Consider the following 19,002-nt stretch of genomic DNA (forward strand, 5'->3'; position numbering starts at 1 on the left):
CTTAACATTCTTCTTAATAACCAGTTTCGGAGTGATCCATGATAAATGCTTTCCACAATTGGTAATTGTAAATACAATATGCCTTCTGTTTATTTAATTCTCCTCAAGATGTCTTTACATCTACAATTTTTCACTGTGAAGAAAAAGTTAGCATTATGGAATTTATATTTGTTAAAGAAGGGTGATGATTTTCAGAGTTCAGGCTCTGTAGCTAAACTTCCCGGGTTTGAGATTTGACTCTTCAATGTATAATCCTCTTGTCTTGAGAAAATTATTTAACTTCTTCGGGTCTCGGCTTCCTCATCTATGAAATGGAAATACGTTAGGATGTTGCCAAGATTAAAGGGATTGGTTTATTTAAAAGGATTTACTAAGAATGCTACCTGACACAGAGAAACACAACATTGAGAAGCCAGTAAGGTTTGTTTCAGCTAATGTCCCCTCCTCTCCTCTATTACTTTCCACCACAGTTTCATCTACCACCAGGAGATTCCCTGAGTGTCCCACTGCCCAGGCTTCATGACATCCTCAGGTGCTCAGTGCCATCCTGGGGAGTCCTCCTGAGCCAGTCTCCTCAAGGACTTCAGACATTATAGCAAGTTTTAAATTTGAGAAACTGACATGATGGTGAGATGATAAACTAAAAGAGAAAATAAAAACTGAGGGGAGAGGAGGGACAGCTTGGGAGGGTAAGTCAATGAAGTTAATTCTATTTCCTATTTTATAGGTTTATTGCTGCAAAGATTTATTATTTGTTTGTTTGTTTTCCTTTTTCTATCATCTTTCTGGATAAAATTTCATCTGGAGCTCAGCACAGTTTAAGTATTCAATTAATATACTGTAAAAACAAAGGAAGAAAGAAAAGGACAGAAGAAAGAAAGGGAGGAAGGAAGGAAGGAAGGAAGAAAAAGAAAGAAAGAAAGAAAGAGAGAAAGAGAGAAAGAGAGAAAGAGAGAAAGAGAGAAAGAGAGAAAGAGAGAAAGAAGAAGGAAGGAAGGAAGGAAGGAAAGAAGGAAGGAAGGAAGGAAGGAAAGAAGGAAGGAAGGAAGGAAGGAAGGAAAGAAGGAAGGATTAGCATGTCTCTACCCAAAGCGGGTAGGCTAGCCTGTCTCTGTTCCCTTTACTTGCACTACGCAGTAGCCACCAAAGACATTTGTGCCTAGATCAAAGCAACAATTGTGGAGAGGTGGCTGGTTTCCCAGTACTGCCCTCTCCTAGTTGAAGAGCAAGGCACAGTATGAGAGGAGGAAGCAAGTGTAACGGAACAGGTTGATAGTGAAAGTGATGAAGTGGTTTGTGTCCGCAAGAGAGGATTAGATATGGGCTGCAGGATTCATTTTCAACGTCCCAAGAAAACATCAATGTTAAGAAGAACCTTTGGGAGATTATGCTTCTGTTCAGATTCAGATTCAACTAAGAGAGTCATACTCCACAAAATGTTTGATACACCATCAGGGACACTTGTCTTTGTTATATCATTTGTAGTCAGATTAAAAACAATGACTATAATGACAATTTCAAGGCAGACATTTCCTATGGTGTCACCTGCCATTGCTTTGATATTTACATACATTCTTGCAGACATAACCAGCCCTACTTTATAACTTTCCAGATACTGTAGCCTGTGAGCATTTTAGCCGTTTTAGTTTTCACCCACCCAACTGTATCTCCTCTGCTTTTATTAATTAGTATATATTCAGTGTCCCTGTCTTCCAGTAGCCCCTGTTACCATTACAAATGCTAAAATCAGGAGTGCCCTGATTTTTTGCTTGAAAGGAAGCAGGAAAAACATCAATATCAGCTCAAAATGATCACAGAAAGTGGTCAGTTATGAAGTATTTCCAAGAGCTGCAGCCTTGATAAATTAGGGAACACTGGCAAGAAAGGATGGGAATGGTTCCAGAAATTCAAGAAAAAAAATTCATTTAGGTTGTATGTTTCCCATCATGCAGAGACTAATTCCATCTTTTTCTTTTTTTATCTTTGCTTTTTTCCTATTATTCCCCTAGCCCCCTTTTGCCCTGGCAACATCTCTCAGAAAAGTTAAGAAACTCACTCTTGGGTGTAAATTCAGTTATTTATCGAGTTGCCCAATTTGCCAGGGCCAACATCCAGGAAGATCAGTGAAACCTGTTTCCTGCTTTCAATGAGTGGATTTCACAAATTTACGGGAATTTGATGAATGCATTATATATAAACTTCGAGGATTTTTCTCTCCAATGGATTGACACTGATTAGGTACGAAGATCTTATAAAAAGTATCATATAGAACTTCAGGCCACATTAAACAGGTGGATTATATCGTGGAGGTCAGAGAATCATTTTAAAGATGCTGGAGTCAGTGGACGTGGGTGTTTGTTGATTCCAAATGGGCAGTGATGACTCCTGGGTGTGATAGCTTCTCTGGACCATGAGAACAGACACCTTATTGATGTTTTTCATCATCATATACTTGGCCTATTTTAGAAACATTATATATTTTTATTGACTTAATTGTCTCAAAGCATTTAAAGGCTGTCCTTGCAAAGAAAAATAGCGAAAGGAGAAAGTAACTCCCGTCAAGGTAAGATAAGAAGTACACATTTAAATATCTAGCGATACACCGGAGTTTGTTATTATGAAACATTCAACATAAACATATCCCCAACTTTTCCTTTTTGCTATATGAAAAGAGCAAAATGGCAGTTGTATAGTGATGCACTCTCCCATATTTTTTTTCAAAGAGATTTGAAACAGATGATATTGTATCATAATGAAACAGTAGGTCTCAGACATCTTGGGTTGGGTTATTGCTGCCTTTTCAGAAACTTCAAAGACTACAGAAATCTTTAACCATCTTTCCTGTGGTCTCCCACACTCTTCTCCAAGGCAATGGATAAAGTTAAGGACATCAAATATCAGACGCCCCTGTTCCAGGGTGGCCTCTGATCTCCTTTTGTTTCTGTTCTATTTATTCTGCTCATATTGATTCTATTTCACTGTCTCTGAGCAAAAGGAACCCATCTCCTGGAAGATATCCTTGATTTGAACTTCAAGCTTTTATATAAATGGCCACATTTTAGGGTCCAATAATTGCATACACAGTTTTATTTGTTGAGCTGTTTATATGAAAGTCACTCTATCAAAAAGTCCTTCCCTGACCAGGTGGTCTAAAGCAATTCCCCACTCCTCACCATCTCAGCACTCACACACTATCCCTTATCCTGCTTTATTTTTCTTCTTAGAATTTTTATTACCACCTGACTTATATTTATTTGTTCATGTGTTTAATATCTCTTAGCATAGTGTATACTCTATCTTAAGAGCCTAGAATAACACTGGGAAAATAGGCACACAATAGATGTTGAATGAATGAAGAATAAAATATTTTATAAAGATAAAATCTAAGCCATCTTTAGACATGTATCCAAGGTCTTTATCATTATAAATAACAAAAGTGCATTGCAGTATGGCGTAGTTGGTGAAAACAATGGACTTGAAGCACAGGGACCTGGGTGTAAATCCTGATGCAACCACTACTAGCTCAGCCTTATTAATTCTTCTTTTCTTATTTAAAAAATGGGACTAATAATACCTTCCTTTCATTTGATTTAATTATTAGAAATGATAACGTGTACAAAGTACCAGTCAAAAATTGCTCTTTAATTAGACTAATCACAAGAGATAAAGTCATAATTTCAACAAGTAGGACAACAAAAACTAGAACACCTTGTATGTTTATTTTGGCTATAAAAGTTCTTAAAATTGTATCAAATTATTTTTCAAGTCGTTTCAGGTTGTTGTTGGCAAGTTGTTGCTTGCTACCTGTTATAATAATAGATTTTCAACTCAAAAGTCAATGTTACTAAACATATCAACAAATAAAGACTCTTCAGGCTTATCCTGTGTGTGTATACACAAGGTGAACAATGGGTCTAGTTTCCTTCTTTTTAAAGAACTGTATCTAAACATTAGCAACCCCCCCAGTCCCTTTTGAGTAGCTATGTCTCTGAGATTCTGTGTTTATATAGGAAAGATGAAAGCAAAATTCTGGCTTACAGAATTTCTAGTTGTTGAAGACCAGACCAGTAAGGGACCTGCTGGAAGCTACCGTGCTAGTCAATGCTGAAAGAGATTTTCAATTTTATAAAATTAGTTGTTTCAAAAACCAAGAGAATCCATCAACTTTTAGACTCATGTACTAGTAGTGACTAAGACAATGCCAATAGTGGGCAGCCAAGTACCAAAATTTAGAACCACGCTTCTTCTTGGCTTTTCTATTCATCTTAAGTTTTCCAAATCACATTTTATAAAATACGTATGTGTCTGACATAGCAGTAATCATTTTTCATTAAAAATACTAAGAATTCATCCTTTTTCAACTCCATCTATTCCAACTCCCCCTGGTATACTGATAATCTGTTCTGACATTGACCACCCAGAGTTAGTGTCAGACCACACAAGACTAAGGGCAAAGTCTTTAACAAAACCACCCCCACTTCAGGGGCCAATCACAAGCTCAGGTGGGTCCCTAGGCCACTCACATTTCTGACTTATTGGGTGTAAGTCTGGGGGTTACCACAACTCCCTCAGTTTTGGTAATTCCCTAAAATGACTCACAGAACTCAGCAAAGTGCTATACTTATGGTTACGGTGTCATTACAAAGGATACAAATCAGGAGGACCAACCAAATGAAGAGATGCATAAGGCAAGGTCTGAGAGTCCCAGCAACCAAGAACAAAGGTCAAATTATTTTACAACAGAATTACACACACACATATGGACCCAATTTTGACAAAGAACATTAATAATATTCTCCCAATTATATTTATCCTTATCTGTTGTTTGTTAGTAAAGAATAGTACGTCAGTGATACATTGCAGACTTTTTTTCTTAAATATATATATATATATATATATATATATATATATATATATATATATATATATATATATATACTAGAAAAAACATCTTTTTGCTATTTAGACAATTTAGGAACACTTTGTTATTGATTAAATATTATTGAAATTTGTAAATTATGAGGGAACATGTTTTAAAGTCTAGGTTTACATTCAGTCCATGCTGATGATGGACACTGGGGGAAAAGGAAGCAAATTATAGATAAACCAACAGAGAGTATGGGAGGAAAACTGCTGAGTGAGTGAGGAATGTGGTGGTCTTAATTAGGAAAAGGGAAACCAGATTCATGTTGTTAGGTTCCATCCCTAGCTATCTGTGTTATCTCGAATATCTGGATGCTCTCAATCTCTCTCTTCCATTTTCAGTATGTAGAAATTACATGTAATTATTTTTATTGTAGTTAAAAATCTACTTTCCCATTTAAAAATATGTCTGTTATCATAAATGGCCAAGCCCACGGTATCAAATTCATAAGTTCAATGGCTTATTGTGGATAGATTACAGTGTGTGTTGGAGATTGACAAGAAATCCAATGACAGGAAGTGTAGGGATTTGAAAATAAAATTTTAAAAGTCAAAGCGTTTATTAAGATAAATGGTATAATGTAACAGTTAGAAGCATGACCTCTAGAGCCATGTACTCCTAGGTTCAAATTATAGCTTTGCTAATGCTTAATAGCTGTATAAATTATGAAGAAGAGAAATTGATTATATCAATCCTTTGTCTTTTTCCCCTTACCATAATTTGTTCCTTGCCACATTAATATTTCCAACATATTTACATAAAACATTAATTTAGTTGAGAACAATAGAGATCATTGAGTCATTTATATTAATTTGTAACCTGAACATCCCCAAATAAAAGGTATGTGTTAAATAGGTCACAGAGAATATTACATTTGGTGAAGTTACCTTTTGTTGTTGTTGTTGTTGAGGTGTTTAAAGGACATAACTAGTTTATCGAGTTAGAATATCATTCAGTTGGTATCTAGCAAATGCTGTAGATAATTTTTTTATTACTCTTAGCACATAAATGCTACTTCAATTAAAAGTCAAAATCCAGACAAATTGATAATGAATTTCAGTGCTAATTAATCAAACGGACCACTTCTCCATTATGTGAATTGGTTACCAGCCTGTCATAAAGCTCTGAACAGAATCCTTCCAATATTCATGTTTCATTCCACAGGAGAATGTCTCGATAACATTGTTCAACTTACATTAGGATGTAGCATGAATTCTAAGACTGGGTGTTGGTTGTAGCTTTCTTTGTGATGCTTCTAGGTGTGAAGCAGTGATAGCCTTGTAACTGTCAGCCATGGAAGAGTGGAAGTTGTCTGCTTTCTAGGTGTTCTGGTTTTCATTTTACTTTAAACAGCAATCTGCTCACTGCTCCTAATTAAGATGCCATCACCCAGGGTGATTTGAGAAGAGCAAATTGTGTTCCTGTGAGTTGTTTTGTGTAAATGAAAGAGAAACAACTTTTTTATTATTTGCTTCAACTGCAAAGCTGAATGGAATAAAACAGAGACAGTATTCACCTTTGCCAAGACCACGAATCACGCTTTGCTCTCATAATACGGAAAATTGAGGCATTTTCTTTGTTCTCAGATTCCAGGAAATCAGAAGTTGCTGATATCTGACAGAATTTTTACCATCAAGTTAGCCAAAACTTAAGATTCCGAACCAGCAAGTACACAGGATACTTCAAAATGGGCCTTAGCAGTGTGTTCACATATTTAATACAATTTATAAGAGCAAAATATTTGAACACAGTTAATACCACAGCTTCTATGAACAAATTATGAACTCCACTAATCATATTTCACCTTATGCAGGAGGCATTGGAGTTACTGTTTTAGACATCTGCCCGAGAGAAAGTTAAGTTGATGATATGTTTAAGTTTGGGTTTAGTGGGATTATTTTGATTTGGTTTATAGTCACATTGTGTATAGGTGTTTTTTAGCTGTCAGGGTGAAGGAACGAATGGCTTCCAAGAATTCTTCTACATCCTTATAAGCCAATGAACTCAATGATATCAACAACAAATTGGTTACGAGGGCTATCAATTCAGATTACTTAAAGCTAGTCACAGCACCATAAAAATTGATATGCCTTAAAATATCACAGCCTGTATATGTTTTAAAATTTTATGTCACATATATGAAAGATACTTGGTAGAAGATTCCCCAAATTTGACAACAATCTTAAAAATTTACATGACAAGAGTTGTGAAGGTAACCTATCAGTAATAAATAATAAATAAACTTCCGTCAATCATGCTAGAGGAAGAAAATGAACTGCCTTCCTAGTCTCTCTATAGAAAATAATTTTATAAAATTGAAGTATATAAAGAGATAATCAATGAGCATGTACCCCCAAATGTAACTTGAAAGTGTATAAGGAAGTTCATTAGTAAAAATATTATATTACTTTTCTAGATTTTGTAGCATTTGTGTTGTTTGTCAGCTTTTTAAAGTTTGTAATTTTTAAAAATATATTCTCCCTAATACATATACATTCAAGATCCAATTTTGTTTTGTTTTCCTTAAAAAAGCATCGCCAAATTTATACAATTAAGGTCGCAAAAAGTCTGGATTTTTCCCTATTAGCTGAATCCTTAGGGATCCAGATAAAGAAAGTTAGAAAAAAGGGAGACAAGAGATACTGGATATTTCATCAACTCATCCCTTTTAGCAGAGCTCTTACATGGTTATACATTTACAAGATTGTCCTTAAGGATATATGAAGAAAATATTTCAACTTTTGTGTGTAATTTTTTAAAAAAAATTAATTTCTTTATGCACACATAATTTTGCATAGACTTAACTGTTATAATTGTTTTGCAGTTGCTTTACTTTCTGCCACTTTCTTATTAATGGGAGTTGTATCAGTTAGTTTGATCAGAGAAGCAGAATGGCCAAAAGTGATAGGAAAAAAGGGATTTATTATAGAGATTAGACTCAATGCATTTTGGGGAGCTGGTGCAGAAGTTAACAGAAGGCTGTTACTTCTACAGATGGTGAGTGTGAAGTTGAGGTAGAACAGAAGGTCAGCAGGTAGGAAGAAATGCTGAAAGAGAAGCAGGGGAGAGTAAGGAAACATTGGGAACTGTGAAGACTTCTAGAATCAGTGAGGTCAAACTGGAAGCTATATATACTTTTCACAGCCTTTAACCTTGGCTGTGTGTTTGACTAGAAGAAAAATCAGTGATCTTCACCATGGGGTTGTACGAGTGCCTGTCCCAGGCATCAGAGCAGCTCAAGAAGAGATTCCATGGGAGTTAAGTAGACGCAGGTCTGGTGGCTGCCCCAGGCCTGCAAGGTGAGCCAACAGAGCAGCAACACCCACCTACAAGCTGCAATGGTATCTGACCACCTATGTAGAACTTCAGAAGGTAATGAATATGGCTTCACCTCTGGCTTTCAAATATTGGGGAAATTGTCCTGTGGCCCACACTAATGTCCAACCATACAGGAAAGAGAATTCTGGGAAATAACTTTCTAGCTTAGTAAATTGATACATTTCTCCATTGCCTAGAATTTTTTATTTTATTTGTTTATTTGTCTTCTTTCAGTCTTTCATAAAACACATACGTTCAGTTTAGGGAGTGGCTGGCTGGTAGGGATGAACATTAGAAGAGACATCCAGATGGCTCCCAACAGCCTTGTCCACTTCTCAGAGTAACAGAATACCTGACTTACAGCTACTCACATGGCTACACAAGACAACAGAGCTCCCAGCCTCCCCTTCAGCTACGCTGGGAGTATGACCAGGCTCTCCCTCTAGGATGGGAAGGGAAGCCATTTGTGTAACTTTCAGGATATTTCCTTGGAGAGAGAAGCAGGCCCTTTCTCCTGCTTCTTCCTTTGTCCTGCTGCTGGTAAGGGGAGCTCTGAGGCTAGAGCTCCATCCTGGCCTGTATGGATGAGGGCACCTCCTAGTTCCCAGAGGAGGGGCCATGCCACACCATGCAGGACCACACAGGGAAGCACCAGGGTTGGTCAAGAGGCAGAGAGAGTAGAGGGAACTGTGGGCAGGAAACTATATTGTGCTTTCTGAAATATTCTTGTCTGTGGTCTACTGCGTTCATTCACCCGGTGCCCACGCACAGTCACTACTGCATGCCGGCTGGTGCCGGACCCCAGGGCACAGCAGCAGGTGAAGTAGGCAGAGGTCTCCATTCACACGCTGCTCACATCCAGTCTCCATGTGGCTTCTTCTTTATATCCTTAATTATAAGAGTTTTGTTCAGCTAGTTAGTGTTCAGGTGGTGCTGAGTGATTGCTCTATAATTTAGTTGTAATTTTAATGTTGACTAGAGATTTTTGAGCATGTTTTTATGATTGCTGGCTATTCAGATATGCGCCATAGGAATTAGCATCTTTTTTTTTTTTTGCCACTAAAAATAACAGATCAACAAGCACACTTAACAGATGTCCTTATGTACTGATAGCTTTATTTCTATAGGATAGTGTCCCCATGAATGGGCTGATTCAAGCAGTAATCACATTTTCAATTTTAATAGATATTAAAAAATTCTTTTCCAGAAAAGGCTGTAGAACTTAACATTTCTAACTTGTTTTTTTTTTTTTTTTCGGTATACTGATTTTCCCTGCTAACAGACAAATGCCCTTTAAAAATGTATATCAATCCAATGGATGAATGTGTTATCTCAGTTTTAATTTGTATTTTACCCTTTACTAGATATTTTGAATATACTTTCATAATTACTGGCCATTCAGATATGTTCTTTTGTTAATTGCCAATTCATAATTTTGCCCATTTTCTTTTTGTTGTTGTTTTGTCAATTTGTTCCATGCTATTTTTTTTTTTTTTTGATTGTGTTGGGACTTAAAATTGCAAAGTTGTTTGTCAAAATAATGTAAGGTTTATAACGTGATGTTATCTTTTTCCAGAACAGATTTATGTTTGCTTCTTCCAGGTATCTGGGGGCTCTAAGCAATGCAGAATCAGTTCAATTCTATTTCAAAAATTGTAGTGATTCAAATCTCAGCCACAATCTACACAACAGCCTAACTGCTTCTGACTTACATTAACTCTTAGGGTGCAGTCTATTGGTCCCTCCCTTCAGGTCTTAAAGCTTTGAACTCTAATTTTGATACTTCTATTCTGAGAAGGCCTTCACAACGTACGATTCAGTTTCTTATTTACTCTGACTTTTCTTTTGGAATCTGCAAGGGAAAAGCAGATCCAAACTTCTTCTAAGCCTCTGGGTAATGCTTCTCTATTTTAACTCTTCAAGAAGATTAAAGAAAAAAAAGTATGCCAATGAGCCTTTCTACTCAGAATTTGAGCCAAATTACACAATCCTCTATTACAAGAACCTGATATCTGGATCTAAAATATTAATGGCACTCACTCTTAGAATGAAAGCATTATTGGGAGCACTGGGGTTTCCGAGAGGGTCTTCCACAAATGGCATGCCTCTCTTCCATTTGGGATTAACAACTTGAGAAACAAGACAAAGTAGAAACTGAGTCTGAAATAATTCCCCTGTTAATAATAGAATCAAAGTTGTAGAGACGGCTTAGCATGACCATCAGGTTGGCCTGTTAACTGAAACCCAGAACCTGGCAGATGTACCGCTAGTTAGTGGCCAGGCTATACAAGGAAGTTGCCTCACGTAGCTGTCCTGACCATATGGCTGAACAGGAGATAACTTGAGTTTTCTACCTGCAGGTCTGCTTTCTAATCAGAAATCTGTCACCTGCTGAAGAGGCAGCAAAGGAATGACAGAGGTGTGAGGTGCTTAGGAAAAAATCCCTCCTCACAGACCCCAGAAAAAGAAAAGGCATTCCTTTCAAAACGGAAATTTCAAGATTTTCATTTCATCAATTAAAAAGACCTTCAAGAAGACTAATATTTCACATTTATATATGGCTTAGTACAAAAAGCTTTGGGCTTTTGAAAGATTGAATATTCTTAAACACTGGATACACCAATCTTCGGCATTTCCACTTTTTAAATTGTGTGACTTTGGACAAATCCCTTAACTTCTTTGAGCCAAAATTTCTGCATTAGTACAAAGGAGATCATAATTTCATTTTATCTAATTTTTTTTAAGCTCAAATGAGATGATATGTTTAAAGTTCTGTACGCGTATAAGAAAATGTTTCTCTCTCTCTCTCTCTCTCTCTCTCTCTCTCTCTCTCTCTCTCTCTCTCTGTACTTGGTATTTTCAGCGCTTACTGAGTGCAGCCTCCTGGGTGTTTCTCCTTATGACGACGTCTGTTTGTCTGCCCTCTGCCCTCCTGTCAGTGCTTGAAGGACCTCCTGCCTCTTTTCTTAGCTGAGCACACATGTCATTTCCATGCAGCACAGGCTTTACACCTTTATTGCCTAACTTTTTCCCCAAGCGCAGATAAATGACAGGTGTTACAGATCACTTCTAACTTAATATTATGTTTCTGGTGAAAAACACTTTTCCCTTTGAAAACTTCTCTGAGACCCTAAAAGTTATTTCCTTCTATCAAAATGCATTAGTTAGATATCAGACATGCTAGCTTATTAAATCACAGCTCAGCTCTAGGTGCTCCAATGAGGAAAAATCTGCCAGCTTTTATTTCCAAAGTATATGTCTCATGTTTTAACTGAAATATAAACAGAGAAGTGTCTGCATATATATAACATATTATATAACATAGGACATAACTATAACATATGATATAATGGGATATAGTATAATAATATATTTTGTGCTACCCCTTACGTCCACCCTAAACCCCAAACTTCCTCTTCAGGCTTCTGTAAATGTCACAGAGAATTCTGAAATGTTGAAATTACTACTGGGTTAAGTGTGGGAGAGGTTTTTTTTTTTCCTAAGAAATTATTTTGCCATTATAATCTAATACTTTAATAAAAACACCTTTATGCATGTTAGCTCTCTTTGCTTACAAATTATGGAGAGCAAAACTTGAAAATGCAAGTATACATTTAAAACATTTCTATTGCTTTAAGGTAAAATGCTTTTTTCCTAAAATTCTAATGTTAAATTCAGTTGCATTATTAACCTTGATTGAGATATTTTGCACAGCTGACTGATGAGATGGGGATGTGAAAGATTTGATTTCTTTTTTCCTGGAAGTTTGCTAACTATCCTCTAAAGATCATTTCATTTTTGGCAAACTTCTCTCACCCAACCCATTCCTGGCCATTGCTAGTTTTACACCTTCTTCCTTCAATTGCTGTCTGAGGTCTCAGGTCTTTTCAACCCGAAGATGTCTCCGGCCTCCTTCTGGGATCGCGGCCATCCATCCACTGTGTGCCACCACTAGCGTCTCTATCCACGCACAGCTGAGAACGCTTTTTCCATCCTAACATGCAATGGTGTCCCCATCTAACTAGTGTAGCTTAGGCTCCCAGAATTCTCTAATTCCCTATTAACAAAATAAACTGTGACCTTGGGTTTGGGAAACATTTTCCATTTGTAATATTCTTCCAAAATGAACAAATCTGTTGGAGGTCTTTTAGTTTTGGGTTGCCTCGGGCTTTTCCCCTGCTGGGCAGCATGTATGTTTTCTGTTGAATCTATGAAATGTCCTCTTAATTTTATTTTCTGAGCCATTCGTTTCTCTTAGACTGAGGCCGCACGGTGCCAAAGTATCATGGTTTTCTATAGAGTAAATGTCGTTTGGACAAATGGATGTGGCCTTTTCGTTTAAAACCAACAAAAATAAACACCAACACCCATGCCCCCTGATGATAGGCCTGGTGTCAGGGAAGAATCCCAGTTTAACTTCTGTATTTGTATATCGGCAGTGTAGAGATGAGTTTTTCACTTTTATGCTTGTGTTGCATAGATAAGGCCTGTACTCTAGTCTCTGTTCATTTACTTGATTTATCATACTTGATACGTTATGTGAGGCCATCCATCTATCAAAGGAGAATAAAAATGAAGTGTTAGGAAAAACCCCTGCACTAGTCCCTTTCTGATTTTAAAGAAAATATATGAGAATTTGGAGGATGGCTTGTACTTGAGGGTTACCTTTCCCTGGAATCGATGAATTCTATGCAGAAGTGATCTCAATTTTCCTGTATGTCTTTGCATTGGCTCTTGGGGCTTCCAGATTTAAAGTTGGATATCCTTTGATAAGGCTTTATCTTCTATAATATAGAAGTTCTTTGCATTTCTTAAGTATTAATCCTCTTTGAAAGCATTAGAACATACTCGCTATTAAATGCCAGGCCTCCTATGAAAATTGTTGAAGTTTAAGGAAAATTATTTCACCGATCCACAAGTTTGACATTGTACTTAGCAGCAAGAAATATAGGTGTCTCCAGAGTTCCAGAAAACAATAAGCTTTAATTGGAAAACACTTGTAAGTAATTGCCCTCTCTTTGTTGTAATATGGAGAAGGATGTAAATCTACTAGTCTGCAAATTTTATTTTAACCACTTACCATTTAAGAAAAATGTCTGCTCAGAACTACGAGTAAGATATGAGTCCAGAATAGCGTCTATTGTCTTGACAAAATGAACACAATGGGCTACAGAAAGGAGACAAGGCTTAGATACTGATGTTCAACACAAAGCCTGTAGAACATATTTTGCTCTCTCTTTTCCTTATTGTCATGTATGTCATTTCATATCATTTTAGTGCTGCCAAAGCGAAACCTAGAAAGAGGCTTAAAGTTCATCTGCTCATCTTCCTCTTTCTACATTGAGGAAACTGAGAATCGGAGTTGTGGCTTGAGCAGGATCTCCAACATGTCAGAGGCAGAGCTGAGAACTGAGCATTATGACTGAGGGGGCCATGTGTTGTCCACTAAATGTCAATGTGTGTCTTTGACTTACTGTCTCTTTCATTTTCAGACATATGTTCTGGCTCAGCTGTGATGAAGAGAATAGAAGAACAAAGTCAGTAAATAGCAAGGCTGGGAAATTATGTAGTTTTAGTGTTGAAAAAGTACAGACGAAGAGGCACAGTCTGTATAGATATAGACAAGTGTTGTAGAATTTTAAAATGTAGCCTAATTTTTTTATATATTTGAATCTACATGAAAATTCTATGTTGGACTTTTAGTCTAGATCAACAATTTCAAACTATGATTCATAAGAAAAAAATTTAATGGATGTCCTACCAGAAAAGTTCCTATGGCAAAAAAATATTGACACCTCCAAATGAAACGAAGTAAATAGGTTTCTTTGTTAACAGAACTTTTCAAAATCTTTGCCTTGATAATAAACATGCACTGTGGGTCTCCCCCAAAGGGGTAGAGTACTCAATGTTTCTGAAAAATTCACATAAGCAAGAGTTCCTTTTACTCAATTAAATATGTCAGAATATCTGTGGGACCTCTAGTGTGTTTTCAAGCAATTAGGGAGACTCAACCCAGTTCCACGTCTGAATGGTGGTGATATTCATACTTTTATCTCTGAATCTAATTTCTCACTTGAGGTTCAGAATCGCATAGCTACCTGTCTTCACATCCTTATTTGGACATTGAATAGGCGTCTTCAACATTACATAATCAAACCGACTATGTCCACCCCACACATTCATACACTCAACTTATGTTTCTCGAAGTAATTCTCAGTGCAATATGGTTGTTCAAACCAGATTTAAACTAGCTGCCAACCTGCAGTTGTCTCCAGCCACAGGTTGGATTCTCTGGAAGCACATCCCCAGATGAAGTGTGGCACGCAAAATGTTTATTAGGGATCAAAACCTGTGAAAGGATGGGGGTGGGTTCCCTTTTCTTCACTCATGACCTGAATCTTTTTCAAGCTGTAATCTGGGGGCAACTGTAGAGTTTATTTCATCTATTTTCCATTTTTTCACCAATCATTGTCCTTCATTTTTCTCATGTCCCGTGTCTTGAAAAGAGTGATTTCATATATTTTGCTCTTTTGTTGTTTTTTGGTTGTTTCAAGGAGAAAGGCCAGAGTGGAAGTCCCTGGAGTTTAAACTCTTTTAAACTCTCCTTTGTACAGTTTGTTTACTTATCCAAGAAAGTATTTCCTTGCAAGCTGCAATTATGTCTTCCATCACCCCTCCATCCAAAACAAAGCCTGTGGTAACTGCCCTCATTATAGTTTGAAAGACTCTTCCTCTTCTTCCCTTTATTTCATCCTTTCTCTTCCTTCAAGAAAGAAAACATGACACACACACACACACCTTATTTTCATTTTGGTATTGTTATAGATCTTCAAAATTGAGAGTAAGAGTATATCTTACTTCTTGGTCCAAACCTGGTCCAAACTAGCTTAGAACTTTCTGTGAATTTGAACTTTCTGTGAAGAAGGACATGTTCGGTATCTACACCGTCAGGGAAGTAGCCAATAGTTACATGTGGCAATCGAGCACTTGAAATGTGCCTAAAGCAACCAACAAATTAAAGCAGGGGTGTCCAAACTTTTTTGAACATTTTTCACCAAGGGTCATATGCAGTAAAATGCACAAACAGCCAGGCCACTCACTCGAGGTGAAGTACGTATTGCCTCACCTGGTTTATTTACGTAAACCAAATATATGTTTGGAATTTGCTGCAGACCAATTAAAAATGGATTGCAGGCCGCAGTTGGCCCGCGGGCCGCAGTTTGGACACCCCTGAATTAAAGTTTTCATTTTATTTAATTTTGATTAATTTACATTTCAAGTTAGATAACCACATGTGGCTAGACGCTATCATACTAGAAATTGCAGGCATAGAGTGTATTTATTCATATATCCCTTATCCACCAATTTTTTTCTGAGCAGTTCATCCTAATGATAGATTTTAATTGCCATGGTATAGCAGCCCTCTGTTTATTTACAACTGCTAATACTTACTAACTGTATGTGTGGTAACATTTAACCTCTTTGAATTTTAATTTTCCAGACTAATGAGGCTAATGACACCTCCAAATAAGTAGAAAAATAAGTAAAGTTTATGGACGATAATGTGTGGTACATAGTCATGGCTCAGTAATCATTGATTTCTTTTCTTTTCCTTCTCTGATGCATCTCCTTTTAAAAATAAGAATATTTCTGAAGGCCACAGACTATTAAACTACTCCCACCTTAGTGTTATTATGTTTAATAATAACTACCTTTCCTCTGGTTTTATATGTACACATTTATATATACACATTTTCAAAGATGGAAGGAGAGCAAGAATTAGACTATTTTAGAGGAAGTGGGATGCACTGAAGTCAAAGTTCATCTACTTGAAATGGCAACAGAGCAGGATAGCAAGAGAAAACAAACAATAGTACCTCTTTAACAAAAGAGCCTGGGTCCTTTTTACGACCAGGTTAGGAGGGCATCTCTGTGGTTACTGAACGTCAACAAAATGTCTTCCAACTTGCAGTTCTCTGAGAACTCTCCATTCATAGGGATCCCTGGCCTCCAACACTTTGCATTCAGCTTAAAGGGGCTGGTCTAACGAACTGGTGTGGCAGCTGGCATCCAAACGCCCAGAGATAACATTCAGATCAACAACAACAAAGACAACAAAACATATTTAGCTTGTCTTAAAAATACCAACACAGGCACACTAGAGGCTTAACTACATTGGTCCCTGTTGTTTTTCCCTCGTCAGCTCATCTGGAGGGAAACGTGGCAGAGAGCTCTCACCTAACCAGAAATTTCTCTTTTCACAAGGTGACTACTATGCAAGAATGTTTCTCTGGTAAGTGTAAAATGCAAACACAGGATTGTGTGCTTGCAAAGCACTAAGGTGATTTTGGGGGCATGATACCAGGTGGCAGAAAAGCAAGAGTTTATGTTTTCTTTTGCTGCATTCTTACCTGCTCTGTGAAAGTGATATCACTCTCTCTTTGTTTTAGATTACCCTTTGCTAATAAGAGAGGAAGGAAGGAAGGAAGGAAGGAAGGAAGGAAGGAAGGAAGGAAGGAAGGAAGGAAGGAAGGAAGGAAGGAAGGAAAGAAGAAAAAGAGGGAGGGAGGGAAGGAGGTAGGGAGAGACAGATGGTGTGTGTGTGTGTGAGAGGACAGAGAGAGAGAGAGAGAGAGAGAGAGAGAGAGAGAGAGAGAGAGAGATGCTAAAATGGGGGTTATAGTACTGTTCACATTTGTTGTGTGGAAGATGAGATCAAAAAAGGCAAATGAGAATCTAATAGGTTAGGCAGTTCTTATTTGCTAGACCTATGGCATTTATTTAAGCTGAATTCCCAGAATCTTTGATATTTCAGCGTGTCTATACGTGTATGAGTCAATTGTTTAAATATTTTTAAAAAAAATTTCAAAACTTTAATAAAAGCAGAAACTTTCCAAAGTAGGTTATGTACCAATTACCACACCCTGGAGACCACCAGTGCCATAGCTGGTACTGTTAGGCTAACTTCTGGGGACAGATCTAAATCAAAGGAAGGCTTTTCCTGCCAACACTGAATTATGAAGATTATTGCTGTTTTAGAAGTCTTCAATAGTCTAGTCTTCACAGAGCCACTGAGCTAAATTTGTACTATCAGGTAAGAACCCAGTAGGGCACATACACATTAAACTTATTAAAATGTCAGACAGGGCTCAGGGGTGCCTTCCAGCCAATGCCACCTCTGCTGCCACCTCCCCACTGCAGACTGTAAGCGATGTGCAGAAACTCGCACCAAGTCATTCAGAGATGTGAAAATGCGACATTTATTTGTACTTGAAGTTCAACTTGTATGGCAAAAAGAAAAAAAATTACTCAAGTCCTCAGTGCATTTTACATAGAGAAATTTTATAAAATATTTCTGTTGTCCCTACAAAGTTATAATATCACCTTGAAACACAGCCCTGTAAGCATATAAATAAGGCTTTCCATTTCTTTTAAAGATAAAATTCAGGGAAATAAATTGAAACCTGACAATGAACATGTACTTTTAACATAGTTTAAAGTTACTATTTGATAGCTGAGGGAATGGAGCACACCACTGAGCAAAATCTCATTAAAGTAGGTGCTAGTGATATTACAGCTGGTATATTATATGAGCTTTCATCGAACAATGATTACTTTTGGCTCATAAATATAGTTTAGAGAAGCATCGAAGCATGCATGTATAGCAATGGTGGCATATTGTCTTCTCTAATACCTCTTCCCTCTTTTTTTCCTAAGAGAGAGAACCTCCATTAATGAAGACTGGGTTTTCCAGTCTTCTTTTTACTAGATGTGGTCATGTAAGCAAACATTTTACCCGGCAGATTCTGGGAGTGCCTCTGCCCTTTCTAGCCCCTCTCTTCCTCCATTACCTGGAACAGGAATGTGACTACTGGAGCTCTGGCAGCAATTCTGTCTACTGAAGAAGGGCCGAAGCAGTGTCTTTGCTGTTTGTGGAGCCACCTTTCTAGCCCTGGGCTGCCTATTAATGAATTTCTGTGTGTGTGTAAGGAAATACGTTTCTGTCTTGTCTAAGACATTATTGTTTTTCAGTCACATTCAGTTATACCAAATCCTAACAAGTTCTAGTGACACCAAATCTACAGCTATAGATTACTCCACTGGGCTTGATTTTTATGCCATATATTCTAGGGGAGGAACTAGGAGGAGGACTTGTTACTTTTAAAACAAGTGATGGGGGTGGCCGGGTAGCTCAGTTGGTTAGTGCACAGTGCTCATAACACTAAGGTTGCGGGTTTGATTCCCACATGGGCCAGTGAGCTGTGCCCTTCACAACTAGATTGAAAATGACAGGTTGACTTGGAGCTGATGAGTCCCGAAAAAACATACTGTTCCCCAATATTCCTCAATTAAAAAAAATTCATTCTCTTTTAAAAAAGTGACAGATATATATATATATATATATATATATATATATATATATATATATATATATATATACATACAGAGAGAGAGAGAGAGAGAGAGAGAGAGAGAGAGAGAGAGAGAGAGAGAGAGGGAGACTGGGTTTCCAGCCTTAAGATTAAATGCTTAAGATCGATTTTTAACACACTATCAAATAGAAGGACATTTAGCGACCTCTGTGCTGATAGAATAATTACTATAGCAGAAAACTGCAGGTGAGGTATTCCCTATAATGTTTTAACCAAAATCCTTTCAAAATCCTTTCAAGATGTCATTGTAAACTATAGCTGCATCCTTCCTCAGAATCAATTTCTCAAGTTAGCATCTCTGGCCAAAATCACACACAGTCAGTATTA

Source organism: Rhinolophus hipposideros (assembly GCF_964194185.1).
Source record: "Rhinolophus hipposideros genome assembly, chromosome: 25".
Classification (NCBI taxonomy): Eukaryota; Metazoa; Chordata; class Mammalia; order Chiroptera; family Rhinolophidae; genus Rhinolophus; species Rhinolophus hipposideros.